The 17,281-nt window shown below is 45.3% G+C and overlaps 1 long non-coding RNA gene and 1 other non-coding gene across 2 annotated transcripts in view; both read right to left on the bottom strand.

The window, feature by feature from the left end:
- Positions 1 to 12,051: 12,051 nt before the first annotated feature.
- On the bottom strand, positions 12,052 to 12,189 carry LOC119941050. The gene has a single exon (XR_005455088.1). It is a non-coding gene; the product is annotated as a small nucleolar RNA SNORA7 (small nucleolar RNA).
- Positions 12,190 to 16,460: 4,271 nt separating this feature from the next.
- The window catches only part of LOC119940557, a 60,897-nt gene continuing 60,076 nt past the window's right edge, over positions 16,461 to 17,281 (bottom strand). Inside the window, exon 5 of the long non-coding RNA XR_005455015.1 lies at positions 16,461 to 16,566. This is a non-coding gene — a long non-coding RNA (uncharacterized LOC119940557). The remainder of the gene's footprint in view (positions 16,567 to 17,281) is intronic.

The following is a 17,281-nucleotide window of genomic DNA, read 5'->3' as shown; positions in this document are numbered from 1 at the left end:
CTGGCGAGCGGGGCTTGCGGGGGTGCAGAACGCACCGCGCAGGGGCCAGCCTGCTGGACGCCGGCCCGAATTGTACTTTCCAAGCGGTTAGGGCAGTGGTCCGCACGCACTAGGAATCGGATGGAGCGAATGGCTGGCTGGGGGCGACGGGCTGGATGCCGCGCGCTGGGCGGAGCGTGCTGGCTGCCGCTCGCAGGACGCTGGGCGGAGCGTGCTGGATGCCGCGCGCTGGGCGCCGAGGGCTGAGTGCGGCCGGCCTGCCAGCCGGGAGCCTCCCAGGCCCAACCCCGATGGCTTAGGAACCTGGGGGGAGGAGGGAGGGAGGGAGGGAGGGCCGGTGGGCGGCCAGAGAGGAGGCCACCGCCTCCCTGCCCCTGCGGACACAAGAGGGCGGCGCGGCCCGATCCCTGCCCCGACGGACCCGCTCCCTGACAGACAGCCAGGCAGCCAGCCATCCATCCATCCAGGTATCCATCTATCCATCAATCCAGCCAGCCAGCCATCTAGACAGCCAGGCAGGCATCCATCCATCCATCCATCCATCCATCCATCCATCCATCCATCCAGGTATCCATCCATCCATCAATCCATCCAGCCAGCCAGCCAGCCAGCCATCTAACCAGCCAGCCAGGCATCCATCCATCCATCCATCCGTCCATCCATCCATCCAGGTATCCATCCATCCATCCATCAATCCAGCCACCCAGCCAGCCATCTAACCAGCCAGCCAGGCATCCATCCATCTATCCATCCATCCATCCAGGTATCCATCCATCCATCCATCCATCCAGGTATCCATCCATCCATCCATCCAGGTATCCATCCATCCATCCATCCATCCAGGTATCCATCCATCCATCCAGGTATCCATCCATCCATCCATCCATCCATCCATCCATCCATCCATCCATCCAGGTATCCATCCATCCATCCAGGTATCCATCCATCCATCCATCCATCCATCCATCCATCCATCCATCCATCCAGGTATCCATCCATCCATCCAGGCATCCATCCGTCCATCCATCCATCCATCCATCCATCCATCCATCCATCCATCCATCCAACCTCCTCACTGAGCCTCATTCTCATCTGTCCTGCAGTCGACCCCTGGCCCACGTCCTACCCCTGGCCTGGCATACCCTCCCTCCTCAAATCCACCAATCACTCTCCCCCCCCCTTCAAGTGCTTAGAGAAGCAGCGTGGCTCAGTGGAAAGAGCACAGGCTTGGGAGTCAGAGGTCATGGGTTCTAATCCCGACTCCATTCCACCACCTATCAGCTATGTGACTTTGGGCAAGTCACTTAACTTCTCTGTGCCTCAGTTACCTCATCTGTGAAATGGGAATTAAGACTGTGAGCCCCACGTGGGACAACTTGATCACCTTGTATCCCCCAGCACTTAGAACAGTGAGCCCGCTGTTGGGTAGGGACCGTTTCTATATGTTGCCAACTTGTACTTCCCAAGTGCTTAGTACAGTGCTCTGCACACAGTAAGCATTCAATAAATACGATTGAATGAATGAATGAACAGTGCTTTGCACATAGTAAGCGCTTAACAAATACTATCATTATTATTCAAAGCCCTACTGAGAGCTCCAGGAGGCCTTCCCAGACTGAGCACCCCCCTTTTCCTCTGCTCTACCTCCCCTCCCCATCGGCCCCTCCCTCCCTCTGCCCTACCCCCTTCCCCTCCCCACAGCTCTTGTATATAGTTGTGCATACTTACTACTCTATTTTATTAATGATGTGTATATAGCTATAATTCTATTTATTCTGATGGTACTGACACATGTCTACTTGTTTTGTTTTGTTGCCTGTCTCCCCCTTCTAGACTGTGATCCTGTTGTTGGGGAGGGACTGTCTCTATATGTTGTCAATTTGTACTTCCCAAGCGCTTAGTAGAGGGCTCTGCATACAGTAAGCACTCAATAAATACAACTGAATGAATGAATCCAATAATGACTACAATTATTATTAATCAATCAATCAATCATATTTATTGAGCACTTACTGTGTGCAGAGCACTGTACTCAGCGCTTGGGAAGTACAAGTTGGCAACATATAGAGACGGCCCCTACCCAACAGTGGGCTCACAGTCTAGAAGGGGGAGACAGAGAACAAAACAAAACATATTAACAAAATAAAATAAATAGAATAGATACGTACAAGTAAAATAAATAAATAGAGTAATAAATACGTACAGACATATATACATATATACAGGGTATTTATGGTATTTGTTAAGTGCTATGTGCCGTGCACTGTTCTAAGCGCTAGGATAGATGCAAGGAAATCAGGTTGTGCCACAGGGGGGCTCACTGTTTTAATCCCCATTTTACAGATGAGGCAACTGAGGCACAGAGAAGTTAAGCATCTTGCCCAAGGTCACACAGCAGACGAGTGGCAGAACGCTGGGGTGGATATAAGCAGGTCGGGTTGAACACAGCCCCTACCCCACCTGGGGCTCACAAATCTTAATCCCCATTTGATAGGTAACATAACAGCACAGAGACGTTGCCCAAAGTCCCACAGCAGACAAGTGACGGAGCTTGGATTAGAACCCATGACCTTCAGACTCTCAGGCCCGGGGTCTGTCCACTATATCATGCTGCATCCCTGACGCCTAAGGTGCCCCCCTGTCCTTCCCTGTGGGAGGGGGCCTCCCAGGAGAAAAGACCCTCATGGTCTTTGTTGATTAAGAGTGTGAGCCCCATGTGGGACAGGGACTGGGTCCAAGATTATTAACTTGTATCTACTCCAGTGCTTTGAACAGTGCTTAGTACATAGTAAGCACTTAAGTCTTATTATTATTATTGGAATCACCCTTAATTTAACCCCCAATTTCCTGATTGGCACCAGCTACAGGACCAGCAGACCCTGCAGAGATTGGCTTCCAGGGCTTGGTGCGGGGGGAACAGACAACTAGAGTCAATCAGAGGTCATTCACTGGAAGTCACTGGAGCTTCAAGCAGCAATAGCCAGCCCCATCAGCAACCTGAGATGAATGGAATCACCCAAGAACAAAATCCTTGCTCAAGGCTGCCTGAAATCTGGGAGCACAGGTTGTAGTAAACGATTGAGAGGGGGTGAGATAAACCTAGTGAGTAGTTCACAAAAATCATCCCGAAAGTGTTTAGTAAACGATTGAGAGGGGGTGAGATAAACCTAATGAATAGCTCACAAAAATCATCCCGAATGTGTTTATTCATCTGAGATTAAGGGGCTGAGTTGTTTGGAATTACCCTGGCCGTTTTCTTGCTGCTGTTTTCAAGCAATTTCCATCTATTCTCACCCCGTGTTCCCTTAAGGTTCCAACTTTTGATAACTGATCTATCTTAACTGATGTGGGTGTGGATACTATCATGGCAGGATCTGGGCCAGGGTGGAGTGTATCTATACTCCACAGAAGCAGCGTGGCTCAGTAGGAAAGAGCCCGGGCTTTGGAGTCAGAGGTCATGGGTTCAGATCCCGGCTCTGCCAATTGTCAGCTGTGTGACTTTGGGCAAGTCACTTAACTTCTCTGGGCCTCAGTGACCTCATCTTCAAAATGGGGATTAAGACTGTGAGCCCCCCGTGGGACAACCTGGTCACCTTGTAACCTCCCCAGCGCTTAGAACAGTGCTTTGCACATAGTAAGCGCTTAATAAATGCCATCATTATTATTATTATTATAGAAAGATATTTCCAGGTGGAAAACTCCTCTATTGATCTGAAGCTGCAAGGAGTGAACTTTGCTTCCCACTTTGCCCCCCCGCCCCCAGCCCCGTTGTCAACACTCCTACATTCTGGGTGCTTTCAGCTTTGCAGGTGTCTCCTGGGTGAGGCCCACTGCTATTTTCCACATAGATTTTGCTTACGGGTGAAGGCAAACTTGTACCAAGATTGGGTTGGGGAGGGATGGCATTGTCCACCTCTGCTGTGACCCTGGGCTCAATAGCAATAGATAGTTCTGGGGGGTTGAGGGAGGTAACCAACTGTCTGGGAGCAGGCGGATGACAGAAGTGGGATGGGACATTGATTTGGCCATTCAGAGGAAAGGTCCTAGATCAGGTGATAAAATAATAATAATAATAATGATGGCATTTATTAAGCGCTTACTATGTGCAAAGCACTGTTCTAAGCGCTGGGGGGATACAAGGTCATGAGGTTGTCCAACGTGGGGCTCACAGTCTTCATGCCCATTTTACAGATGAGGGAACTGAGGCCCAGAGAAGTGAAGTGACTTGCCCAAAGTCACACAGCTGACAAGTGGTGGAGCCAGGATTTGAACCCATGACCTCTGACTCCAAAGCCCATGCTCTTTTCCACTGAGCAGTTGGGTGCCTTGCAGTGGGTCACGAGAAGCAGCGTGGCTTAGTGGAAAGAGCCTGGGCTTGGGAGTCGAGGTCGTGGGTTCTGATCCTGCCTCCGCCATTTGTCAGCTGTGTGACTTTGGGCAAGTCACTTAACTTCTCTGGGCCTCAGTTACCTCATCTGTAAAATGGAGATCAAGATTGTGAGCCCCAAGTGGGACAACCTGATAACCTTGTATCCACTACAGCGCTTAGAACAGTGCTTGGCACATAGGAAGCGCTAAACAAATACCATAATTTTTTTTTTATTTGGTGATGCCGGAGAGCCAGTTTCTAGAGGTGGGGGGTGCTAACAATGCCCAGCTCTTCGCTGCCAGATGGGATCTGGCTTGGATATATCTTGGCCCTTGGGCTTTCCCATGTGCCTATACTGGGCTGCTGGACCAGATGGCTCTAACTCCTCCACTGGTGCCAGGATTTCAGGGTCTCCAGAGACAACTGCTCTTCCCCCAAAACTGGAAATGTGTCTTAAGAATATCTTGTAATACTAACAACAATGAACAACATGGTTTGTGAGATTAATGTTCATTACCTGGCATTATGACTTCCAAGTGAGGCGACTTGTCTGTAATTACCGCAGCTTCTCCATCCCTCCCAAACTGGATTTCGGAGCCAACTGGATGAACGGTTCCGATCAGAATCTGACTGTTGTTGAGCCCATCTTGCGAATTCATAAATCATTTCCTTAGGCAAACATCTCAAAGTCTTTGTCAGGAAGAATAAAGCTGAATAAAATGATTCTGTAAGTGGCTGTGCAAAAGGTAATGTGAAAAACGTCAATATTTTAAGATTTCTTTCCTATTTAACAGGCAATGAAAACCAAGATTTTCAAAGACAAAGGATTTCTGGAATCCTGCGTAGGCAAGCTAAGCCTTATTCTTGGAATAGGTGTCCCTTTGAAATCAACCTTAAAAAAAGGGATTTTTTTTTTTTTTGCTAAACAGCACCTCTTCGTTCTCAGTTGACAGAATCATTTCCTTTCCTTTTCTTCTTGTGAGCTGAAGTCCTGGAGTAAAACCACTGTATAATGGCCATTCTGAAAGACTGCAGGGGAGGTAGGGTAAGGTGCAAAGAGCTGCAGGAGACAGGGAAAAGGGGGAGGAAATAAGAAGTGTATAATGTACTAAGAGCTTAGTACAGTGCTCTGCACACAGTAAGCGCTCAATAAATACGATTGAATGAATGAATGAATGGATCAAAACAATTAAATCAGCCTGGTATAGTTTGAGGATTCAAGAATGGGGGCAGGAGAGAATGGAAGACGGGGGGGAACTTTTATCCCTTTCACCCTTCTTTCCTCTTCCCCTTTGTCTTTCCATCTTCTCTCCTCTCTTCGTCTTTTCTCCACTATCCATTTCCCTTCCTCCCTTCACCTCTTCTTTACCTCCTTCTGGGAAGAAAGGAACACTCCCAACACATTATCAGTTATTAAAAATAATCACGTAAAATATCTGAACATACTCAGAATGAACGGCCCTTTGTATACCAACTCTCCCAATCAACTACCAACTGGGAGTCACCGCAGTGCAAATCAAAGCACTTGGTGCTAGCCCAGGCAGAAGCACATTTTATATGCAGTCTGGAGGGCAGCAATTGGAAAAGGGGTTGCTACTCTCCTTGAGCAAAGGCTTCACAAAGATGAGGAGACGGGAAGATAGACTTGAAAACAGAATCAGTCCTGCAAGACTCAAAGACGTTAGGCGCAGCAAGGCATCTCTACAGACCCACAGTTGCCTTTCAGCCATACTCACACACATGGAGAGGAGCTCCCATCAGTAACATCAGCTCCAAAAATGAAGACCATCTCTCTGCCTCTGTCTTTTTCTCTCTCCATGTAGATAGGTACGGCCAAACAGAACTACAGGGAGGCAGGGTCCCCACCGCTGGGGCTGGGCCATTCAGGGGCTGTAGCCTTGTTCTGCTTCCCATGAGCTCTATCCACTATCTCAGTGCCCAAGTCCCCTCTCCAGAGTGGTGAAGCTGGGAGACCTTAAGCCCTTACTATGTAGTAGTAGTAGTTGTTATTTTTGTAATCATTTTTATTAAGCGCTTACTGGGTGCAGCTCCTAGTGGGTAGGGAACTTGTCTATCTGCTCTGTTGGACTGTACTCTCCCAAGTGCTTAGTGCAAGTGCTCTGGACTCGGTAAGCACTCCACAAATACCAATGATTGACTGTCGAGCACTGTACTAAATGCTGGGAAAGAATACACAGGTGGGTCCCTTTTCGGGGGCTCGCATTCTGAAAATAAAAGGAAGGAGAAGGGATTGGTGATGGCTACATAAGAAGAGATGAAACAGAGACTATGACAGCATAAATACAAAAACAAAAAAAACAAGCGCTGGAGTGGGTACAAGACAATCAGGTCAAGTGCAGTCCCTGCCCCACATGAGACTAAAAGAGTTTCAGAGAACCTACCTAAATTCACTGATGAGTGCTGACATGGCAGTCCAGTAGACTGTGAGCTCTTTGTGGGTAGGGATCACATTGACCAATTCTATTGTATTGTACTTATTGTACTTTCCCAAGTGCTTTGTACACAGTAAGTGCTCAATAAACACCATGGATCAACTGCTTGATTGATGTGTTACTACTCGGGCTTATGCTCTAAAAGCTCCAGAGCTCCTTTCAAGGTATCACTGCACTCTACAACCTCAGCTTCGAGTTCTCTCAGAAAGAAAGCCAGAAAATTCAGCTTCAAACCATGAATCGGGTGGGTATCTTGAGGGGCGGGTGGGGCGAAACAGAGGCCACAGAGGGTTTCTTGTGAGCTTTGCTCAGGAGTCAGACTCAGTGACTTTAACATCGTATTCCACTGGACAGACTGAAGGTTCTCATTCCTTCATAATATGAAAAGAGTCCCAGGGAAAGATTGGAATCTGATGGTCCCAGTCACTTTTTGACAAGTGTCCTAAAATTACCTAAACAATAATAATAATAATAATGGTATTTGTTATTAAGCACTTATTATGTGCCACGCACTGTTCTAAACACTGGGGTAGATACAAGGTAACCAGGTTGTCCCGTGGGACTCACAGTCTTAATCCCCATTTTACAGAGGAGGTAACTGAGGCACTGAGAAGTTAAGTGACTTGCCCAAAGACACACAGCTGATAAATGGTGGAGCCAGGATTAGAACCCGTGACCTCTGACTCCCAAGCCCGTGCTCTTTCCACTAAGCCACGCTGCTTCTCGAGTAATAATAATGATGGTATTTGTTAAGCACTTACCATGTGCCAAGCACTGTTCTAAGTGCTGGGGTAGATACAAGATTACCAGGTTGTCCCACCTGGGGCTGACAGTCTTAATCCCCATTTTACAGATGAGACAACTGAGGCACAGAGAAGTTAAGTGACTTCCCCAAAGTCACACAGCTGACAAGAGGCGGAGTCAGGATTAGAACCTATGACCTCTGACTTCCAATCAATCAATCAATCAATCAATCGTATTTATTGAGCGCTTACTGTGTGCAGAGCACTGTACTAAGTGCTTGGGAAGTACAAGTTGGCAACATATAGAGACAGTTCCTACCCAACAGTGGGCTCACAGTCATTCCAAGCCTGTGCTTTTTCCACTAAGCCATGCTATATCCACTGGGAGCATATTTTCAGCAAAATGAGGCTTGGCTTTTTGAAGGCAACTGGATGATTGGTACAGGAGTGGCCCAAAACAGGGGTGAAATGACTGAGCTAACAATATCCATGGCCAAAAATGATCAGAAACATGGGCAGGCAATGGAACAAATCTTTCCTGGAAAGAGATCACTGCCGTGAAATGACTCAACTAACCATACCTATGGCTCAAAACGGCTAGAGATGATGGAAGATGATGGAACAAACCATTTTTAGAAAAAGATTACCAACCGCAGAAACAATCAACCAATCAGTTGTATTTATTGAGCCCTTACTGGGTGCAGAGCACTGTACTAAGTGCTTGGTAGAGTACAACACAACATAACAGAGAGCTTAAACTCACCCTAATTCAATTTCTGGAAGTGAGGCATATTTTAAGTCAGAGCATAAGGGACAAAAAGCTTTGGGAAACATACCAAGATCTGTTGTCTCTGTAGTTTAATCAGAACAAAACAAATCTATTTAGGTCTACTGAAGCAATGTGCTGTAAAATTGGGTTTCTACTGAGTTGTTTAACTAGCTAGGGTTGTGTGCTGTCAGAATCAAAGCAGTTTGGAGAGTCTCCCCTACTTACTGTTTTCCAGCCTTCTTCTGTATCATCATAGCCTATGTACGAGACTTCTTCAAAGTGCAAATGAGTTTACATACAAAAGGCAAAAGCTGCAACACATAAGGACACCCGATTCTAAGCTTTGAAAGAGACTGCCAAACTACAGGAACAATAGGTTTTTCACATACACAATAATCTAAGATGTGTTTGAATGCAAAATGCTAGAAAAACACTTTATTCTAAAAACGCTTGAACAAAGCAGTTAGCCTTGAATGAGATCTAATGGGCAAAAACAATTACAAACTGTGCCAGTGAGCATGAGCACTGAAATTTTATTTTCAGCCGGGGGAATCGGAAGTGGATTTTGGCATGGGGGAGTGGAATGGCGGACAAAGTTTTCGTCAGTATTTCCCCAGGCACCTTGCTCTCAGCCTGCCACTTCCAGCTGAGCAGACTCGCAGCAAGTGAAGCGGTGTGACCTAGTGACTACAGCCCGGGCCCGGAGATCAGAAGGACCTCCGATTATCTTGATTACCCCAGCCCTTAGTATAGAATTTGTCACATAATAAGCACTTAACGAATAGTATTTCTACTATTATTATTACATTACAGGTCCTAGAGTGGTGGAGGAGGTGTAGGTTAGTTTCCTTCCAGGCTTGTCACGTAAGGCGGATTCCCAAAATGCCACGTCGTCATGTGGAACTTCGGGGGTAAAGTTGTCCTGATTGACATGGAAAAAGGACCCGAGTCAGGGAAGGGTGGAATTGGAGCGAAAAGTCCAGACTCTGTTATTCCCCACCCACTTCTGGAACCCTGGATGAGCCACTGGACAATGCCTTGAAGCCAGCTGGGGTAGTATGACCCTGCTGTGTCCCATTATCCTTTCTCTAATTCCTTTAGGTCCCCAGGCTCTGACTGCCTTTTTAACCAGCTGGGAGACATTTATTTTAAAGTCACTTGGAGTTCAAGTGTCTGTACATTAAACTATTCTGGACCTCCTTTAACTGATTATGCAATCATCCATCTATTATTGACAATGACTTGATTCTGTTAGGACCCGAATGCCTGTCAGAGACATCTGTAACTTAGCAACGGAATAGATCCTGGCATTAATGGTTAATGGGACTTAAATCTTGTAAGAAAAAAAAAAACAGTTTAGCAACAAAACGACTTCTCATGAATATTTAGCTGGGCATTTTGAAAATACACACCAATCACCTTTACCAAAATATACATTGTATGGTTGTCATCATGTGGGTATTGTATTTTAGTTGGTATAATTAGGCAAAGAGAACTATGGAAATGCACTTATTAAAATAGATGGAGAAGAGAAATCTAACGTTTTTCAGTATGCTGCCAGAAATGTACAATTTTAGTTTTGTTCATGTCCAGCCTGGCAATAATAATAATAATAATAATAATAATAATAATAATAATAATAATAATAATGGCATTTGTTAAGCGCTTACTATATGCAAAGCACTGTTCTAAGTGCTGGAAGTAGGCTGAAGCTACTGAGAGCTCACCTCCTCCAGGAGGCCTTCCCAGACTCAGCCCCCTCCTTGCTCTCCCCCTCCCCATCCCCCCGCCTTACCTCCTTCCCCTCCCCACAGCACTTGTATATATGTATATATGTTTGTACATATTTATTACTCTATTTATTTATTTTACTTGTACATATTTATTCTATTTATTTTATTTTGTTAATACGTTTTGTTTTGTTGTCTGTCTCCCCCTTCTAGACTGTGAACCTGCTGTTGGGTAGGGACTGTCTCTATATGTTGCCAACTTGTACTTCCCAAGCGCTTAGTACAGTGCTCTGCACACTGTAAGCGCTCAATAAATACAATTGAATGAATGAATGAATGAAGCAGCGTGGCCTAGTGGATAGATTATGGGCCAGTGTGAGTCAGAAGGACCTGAGTTCCAATCCCTCTAGACTGTAAGCTCATTGTGGGCAGGGAATGTGTCTGTTTACTGTTATACTGTACTCTCTCAAGCACTTAGTTCAGTACATATTTATTATTCTATTTATTTATTTATTTATTTTACTTGTACCTATCTATTCTATTTATTTTATTTTGTTAATATGTTTGGTTTTGTTCTCTGTCTCCCCCTTTTATCATCATCAATCGTATTTATTGAGCGCTTTTAGACTGTGAGCCCACTGTTGGGTAGGGACTCTCTCTATATGTTGCCAATTTGTACTTCCCAAGTGCTTAGTACAGTGCTCTGCATATAGTAAGCACTCAATAAATACGATTGATGATGATGATGCTTGACACACAGTAAGCACTCAATAAATATGAGTTAATGAATGATCCCAGCTCTGCCACTTGTCTGTACTATACTAAGCCATGGGGTAAATACAAACGAATCTGGTGGGATACAGTCCCTATCTCACATGGGGCTCACAGTCTTAATCCCCATTTTTCAGATGAGGTAATTGAGGCATAGAGAAGTGAAATGACTTGCCCAAGATCACCCAGCAGACAAGGGGTGGAGCCGGGACTAGCACCCAAGTCTTCCTACTTCTCAGGCCCATGATCTCTCCAGCAGGACACCATGCTTGCTATCTACAGCTGGATTTGGATTTGGTGCTATTTCAAATTGTAATCTCCACAATAAAATCAAGTCTTCTTTCTATATTCAAAAATCAGAACTGATGCGGGAGTTTGAAGGAACATGCTGTAGATTCAGGATTATTTTCCAGGCGTGTGATTACTGGCTTTGTGTTGTATCTGTGAATCTGTGGGATTTTAAGAGACGGCTATAGATGGGGTGCTAGCTTCTGATAGTGATGGGAAATTGGTATTTTGGTATCCCAGGGTGCTGGAGATTGGGGTTCCCGTGGGATTCTTTTAAGGAATTAATGTTTCATGCCAAATGTATATATCATTGAGTTGAATAGCTATATGCCAGGGATGAAGTGTATAGTTAACTGACATTCACAAAAGGTTGTTGCAGTGTATTTTGGTGACATTTTGAAGTGCATGTTGGATCTATCTCTACATTACTCCTGGGCTCCATCTCAAAGCCAAAAAAGAATTTGTCATTCAACTTCACTGATACTAAGTAGGTTGGTTGTTCAAGCAGCTCATGATGAATAATGGATCCCCATGAAGCGCCAGGAACTTTGTCTCCTGCTCTCGACTGTAAGCTTCTCAAGACCAATGATCGCACCTTCTACTTTTCATTCATTCAATCGTACTTATTGAGCTGTGTGCAGAGCACTGTACTAAGCACTTGGGAAGTACAAGTTGGGCTTTTGCAGTATCTCCCCCAAGCACCTAGTAGAGCGCTCATGTTGTTGTTGTTGTGCCCATAGCGACGCCATGGACACATCTCTCCCCGAAAGCCCCACCTCCATCTGCAATCATTCTGGTAGTGTATCCATAGAGTTTTCTTGGTAAAAATGTGGAAGCTGTTTACCATTGCCTTCTTCTACGCAGTAAACCTGAGTCTCCGCCCTCGACTCTCTCCTGTGCCACTGCTGCCCAGCCCAGGTGAGTTTAGACTTGTAGCAGATTGCCTTCCACTCGCTAGCCACTGCCCAAGATAGGAATGGAATGGATAGGCCTCTGCTTGACTCTCCCTCTCACAGTCGAGACTGGTAGAGTACTGGAAACTCTCCAGGTGTGACCCTGAGAGGGTAAGAGTGCTCAATAAAAACCGTGAATACTGATACTGCTACCTGTACACTTTTGCCTCCTACTTCTCATGGGTGAAAGCGAAACCATCTCATTTGTCCTGAGTCTCACTCCTGCTGTGCAGCATACAACTAGCAAGAGTGCAGCGTGCTTTCTGACAGTTAGTTGGACAGATCAAGCACTCTGCTAAGCTCAAGCATTGAATTGAGTTGACCTCGAGTCTTCTCCAGGTGACGTTCCAGATAGAGGGATAAGGCCTAATTTCCTCCACGGAAGCTGGCCCTAGTCGAGATTTCACCAGAATCAGGAGACCTGGACCAGATCAGAGGTTCCTTTGAAGGGATATTACGTGGTGGTGTTCAGAATTAACATTTGACTGCATTCAGAGAAAATGGGCTTAATCTTGTTTCTTCTAGCAGGGTTTCTTTTAATAGAAAGTCGAGAGCTGTTCTTCATTGAAGTAATATTGCCTGGGAAACAGACAGCATCCAGGGAGCCAGTAGACCTGAATTTACCTAATAATCATAACCATAATAATGGTATTGATTAAGTACTTACTATATGCTGAACACCGTGCCAAGCATGGGGACAAATACAAGATAATCGGTTCAGATACTGTTGACACTGTTTCTACCCCACCTGTATTTTAACCCCTTTTTATAGATGAGGAAACTGGGACACAGAGAGGTAAAATGACTGATCCAAGGTCAGACCGACAATCAGTGGCAGCGGTAGGCCTGGAACTGGGGTCTTCTGACTCCCAATCCTATAAGCTTTCCACTAGGCCACGCTGAACTTATTTCTCTTTTTTGTGAGCCATTGGTTTTCCCACCTTTTAAAAATTTAAGCCTTCAGAGATTTCAATTTGTTTGTCTTCTCCACTTGATAGGAAGGCAAGCACCTTAGCAATTCATTTCTTTGTGAGTTCCCAAGGCATAAAATGAACCCTCAGCAAATACAGTCATTGATCGGTTGATGGAGTGATCTGTGAAAAAGAAATAATACCTTCCCCTACTTATCTCGAAGGGAAGGTGAGAGATTGATGAGGGACAGGAATATAGGTGAAATGCGTTATGCTTCTTGGAAGAAAGGTCCTCTCAACCTTCTTTGTTTTTTGCTTTCTATTGTGTTTTCCACTGAGTAGACCAATTCAGAGGTCATTTTTCGTTCCCACTGTAGCTGGAATAATGGCATAAGGTGGGCAAAAGCAGCTCCAGAAAAGATGGGAATTTTAAGTAGTCTTGTTGGATTTAAGGTTACAGATTTATGGTGGTTTCCCAAAAGAGCCAGTTGGTATGACAACCCTGTGTTGGTCATGCTGGCTGAAGATATCCTTTCCCTTTCTTAGAATCAATATTTATCACATACGTGACTCATTTCTGAATGAACATTTTCATTAAGGCTTCTCTCACACTTTTTCTCTCCAACTCTTGGAATAAGCTTGATGTTAAATATTTACAACTCGAAGTGTGATTGCAGAGGCTCTTTTCAGCAGGTTTGGGCTGAGCTTGGATAGTGTGCCTTAGTGAGGAATATGGACCTAAGAGTCAGGAGACCGAGGTTCTAGTCTTAGCTGTTTTTTGGCCTGCTGATCCGTGACCTTGGGCAAGTCACCAAGGCTCTCTTTGCCTCAGTTCCCTCATCTGTAAAATATGACGCCTACTCTCCTTACCTCTTAGATAGTGAGCCCTGCATGGGACAGGGACTGTGTTTGATCTATCTTCTACCTACCCCAGTGCTAAATAAATTCCACTGTTACTATAGATGTTCATTTGGTGCTGGGGGGTGGGCCGGGGGGAAGGGAATGAGCACTATTCATGCATTCAGTCCCTCCATAACAGGAGGTTTTCATTTCTAGTTTGAACGCTGTAAGGGAAATTAGAAACGTTCTCCCAGGGATCAGAGCCCGTTTACGCTCAAAGTGCTGTGTTATTGGAAGAAGCTGCTTTTGTACTTGTGCACAGCATTGAGGACACAACTGACTCAGACCATGGAAAGAACTCAACTCAGGTTACAGGAGAACTGGGTTCATTTCAAATCCCCCTCCTTATTCATTATCCCACCTAAATTTTCCCTCTCTCCCATGGGGCAGGAGCATTTTCAGGTATGGCTCCTTCTCCGCTGTTCCAGATTCCCTTCCTGGCAGACAATTAAAAATCAAAGTATACCATTATTCAAGAGCACCCGCATGTTCCGACTTGGCTTAAAAACTCGGGGCAGACTCAACCCTTGGCTGACACCATCTTCTGTCTAACAAGAATTAAGCTACATAAATCTAAACTGCATATTTTCTTTAACCATAAAATGCTGTTCTGCAGTTGTTTCAGTAAGAAGCCTCATCATTTCAACTACAAAATCAGATGAGATTTTCATATCAAAATGCAGTTTTCGGGTGGCATACTGTTAATTTAAAAGGAAGTATTGTAAATTGACTTGATTTCAAAACCAAAATATTTCTTATTACAGTTCACTTTATTTCCCTAAGCCTCATGAGTGAAAATATGGTGTATGTATTTGTTGAAATTTTCCACAGTTGACTCTACTGTGAGTAAAAATCAATCATTCACAAATTTACTGGGGGCTACAGAACACTTTCTCTCCTCCAATCTCCCTGTCAAAGTTAATCTTCCTTTATAAAAACTCAATACAAAGTGCTACCTTGGTATTCTTTTTGGCGAGCATGGCCTGTAATACTGGAAGGATGAAAAAAGCCCATTCATTCAGCATTTTTGACAAAGCTTATTTCCAGCAGGCTCTATACACAGCTTATCATTGGACCACAATCCTCCTGTCTAGAGTCATCCCCTTCATCGCCAAACATCAATTGATCACCAGCCTCAGGAAGCCAGTATCCCCTCGGAGGCTCTCATTGGGCTTCTAGATGAACCTGGGTCCTAAAAGAATTGGGAATCCTGCAAGAGAAGGATTTGGTCCAGAAGATTTGTCCAGTCTAGAATGTTGCTACTTTCTGAATGCAATGAGAGTTTCCTATATGGAGTGGGGATGGCTGGTAAGAACAGGAGTTTAGGAAAAGCAGCATGGCACAGAGTTTAGAGCACAGGCCTGGGAGTAAGAAGGTCATGAGTTCTAATCCCGGCCTGACTCTCATCCGCTGGGCGGCCTTGGGTGAGTCACTTGACTTCTCTGTGACCTCATCTGGAAAATGAGGATGAAGACTGTGAGCCCCACGTGGGACAACCTCATTAACCTGTATCTACCCCAGCTCTTAGAACAGTGCTTGGCACGTAGTAAGCTACATTATTATTATTATTAATAATAATAAGGAGTAGAACTGCATCTAGCCTCTTCCTCCATGCCTTGTCTTCTTTATCCACAGCAGCAGCCCATCAGTGCTGCAGCCCCTTTGGTCATTTCCCTAGACTGTAAGCTTGTTATGGGCAGGGAACATGTCTGCTGATTGTGTTGTACTCTCCCAAGTGCTTAGTGGAGTGCTCTGCATAGGGTAAGTGCTCAATAAAGACTACTGATCGATTAACTGATTGATTTCCCTGAGGTTTATCCTGCATCCAACCTGATCGCCACTGTTGGTTTGGCTGGTAGAACCGCTATGTAGTGAGAGCCCCGCTGTTGTGCCCTGCAGCTTGACTGTGAGTTTTGAGCCACCTGGGTCGTAGCAGTGGCAACCCCAACAACCCAAAATGCTGTATAAAGTTTTTAGGGGGGCAGCAGATGGCAGCAGACAGCAGCAGTGCTAAGCCTTCCTTCCCCTCATCCCTATCTATCCCATTTTTCTGTCCTTTCCCCCCATATCCCTTCTTCCCTTTCCCCTTTCCTTTTCCCCCTTCTCTTTCCTCTCCACCTATATTCCCCTCTCCCTTTCTCCTTCTTCCTTCTTCTCTCTGATCGTTTCCTTCTTCCTGTCCCCACTTTTGGCCCATGCCCAGCCCCGCTGAAGGCGATCAGGAGCTAGTGACCTGGATAATTGCCAATTTAACTTCAGCTTGTATATAAAGATATGGCCTTTGAAGACCCGAGAAGCTGACTGAGGGGCTTGAAGCCCAGGCAGTCTCCAGAGTTAGCAATTTCAGTTCCCTGGAATCAGCTCTAAGCCCGGGAAGAACGGTTTACAAATTGGAATTTCTGACGCTTGGCTTTTCAATGAGCTGTCTGATGAACAGATCTCAAGGAGCTATCCCATTCCACTTTGTGTGCCAACAACAGGAGCAAATATTTTTTTTTTACATTTCCCTCATCCCTTCCGATTTGCAGAATTCCTCACCATCAAGCTAAAGGAACCTGTCACCTTCACTGGTCATTTCTTAGCCGCGAGAGGCCCAGCGAGTGCTGCATTTCTTGAGGGTGGTGACATTTCCCTAGGCAGTTTCAGGCTTCGGAAAATCTGTGGTTCTCATATCTGAAACTGGGAAAAGAGACATTTAGGTTTCCCAAGTGTTGTGACAGTGTTAATCTTTGCACCTGTGTGCTAGACTCATCACAGAAAGTGATCTCATTTAGATCACTCAAATAGACAAGTGTGGGTTAAAGATGTTAGAAGATATTAACTTCAATAAAAATATTTCTGAATTTTCAGTCAATGTGGGAGCTTTGCATAAGGGGGGGAAGTCACGCATCTGGGGAAGCTGAATTCGTTCTTTATCTAAGCAGCCCCTTCGGTAAATTGTCAGGGGTTCAGAAGAGTTAATGCTGCTTCCAAAGTTTCTGGATGCACTTCCAGGAATATTGTTCAATTGTTTTAGAAGAACTCGGAGAAGCAGAGTGGCCTAGAGTGGAACTCAGAGAAGCAGAGTGGCCCAGAGTATGGGCCTCGGAGTCAAAAGGAATTGGGTTCTAATTCTGACTCTGCCATTTGTCTGCTGTGTGACCTTGGGCAAGTCACTTAGCTTCTCTGGGGAAGCAGTGTAGCGAAATGACAGAGAGCTGGTCCAGAAGCCAAAGGACATGGGTTCGAAACCAAGCTGTGCCATTAACCTGCCATGTAACCGTGGGTGAGTCACTTAACTTCCCTGTACTTCAGTTTCCCTATCTGTAACCTGCATTCTCTCCCTACTTCATAGGGTTGTTGTGGGGACTGAAATGAATTAATTAATATGAGAGAGCTTTAAGCCTTCAGCTCT

The sequence above is a fragment of the Tachyglossus aculeatus genome, chromosome 19, assembly GCF_015852505.1.
Source record: "Tachyglossus aculeatus isolate mTacAcu1 chromosome 19, mTacAcu1.pri, whole genome shotgun sequence".
Lineage (NCBI taxonomy): Eukaryota > Metazoa > Chordata > Mammalia > Monotremata > Tachyglossidae > Tachyglossus > Tachyglossus aculeatus.
The sequence above is the reverse complement of the archived record's forward strand: the minus strand, read 5'-3'. Positions and strand labels throughout refer to the sequence as shown.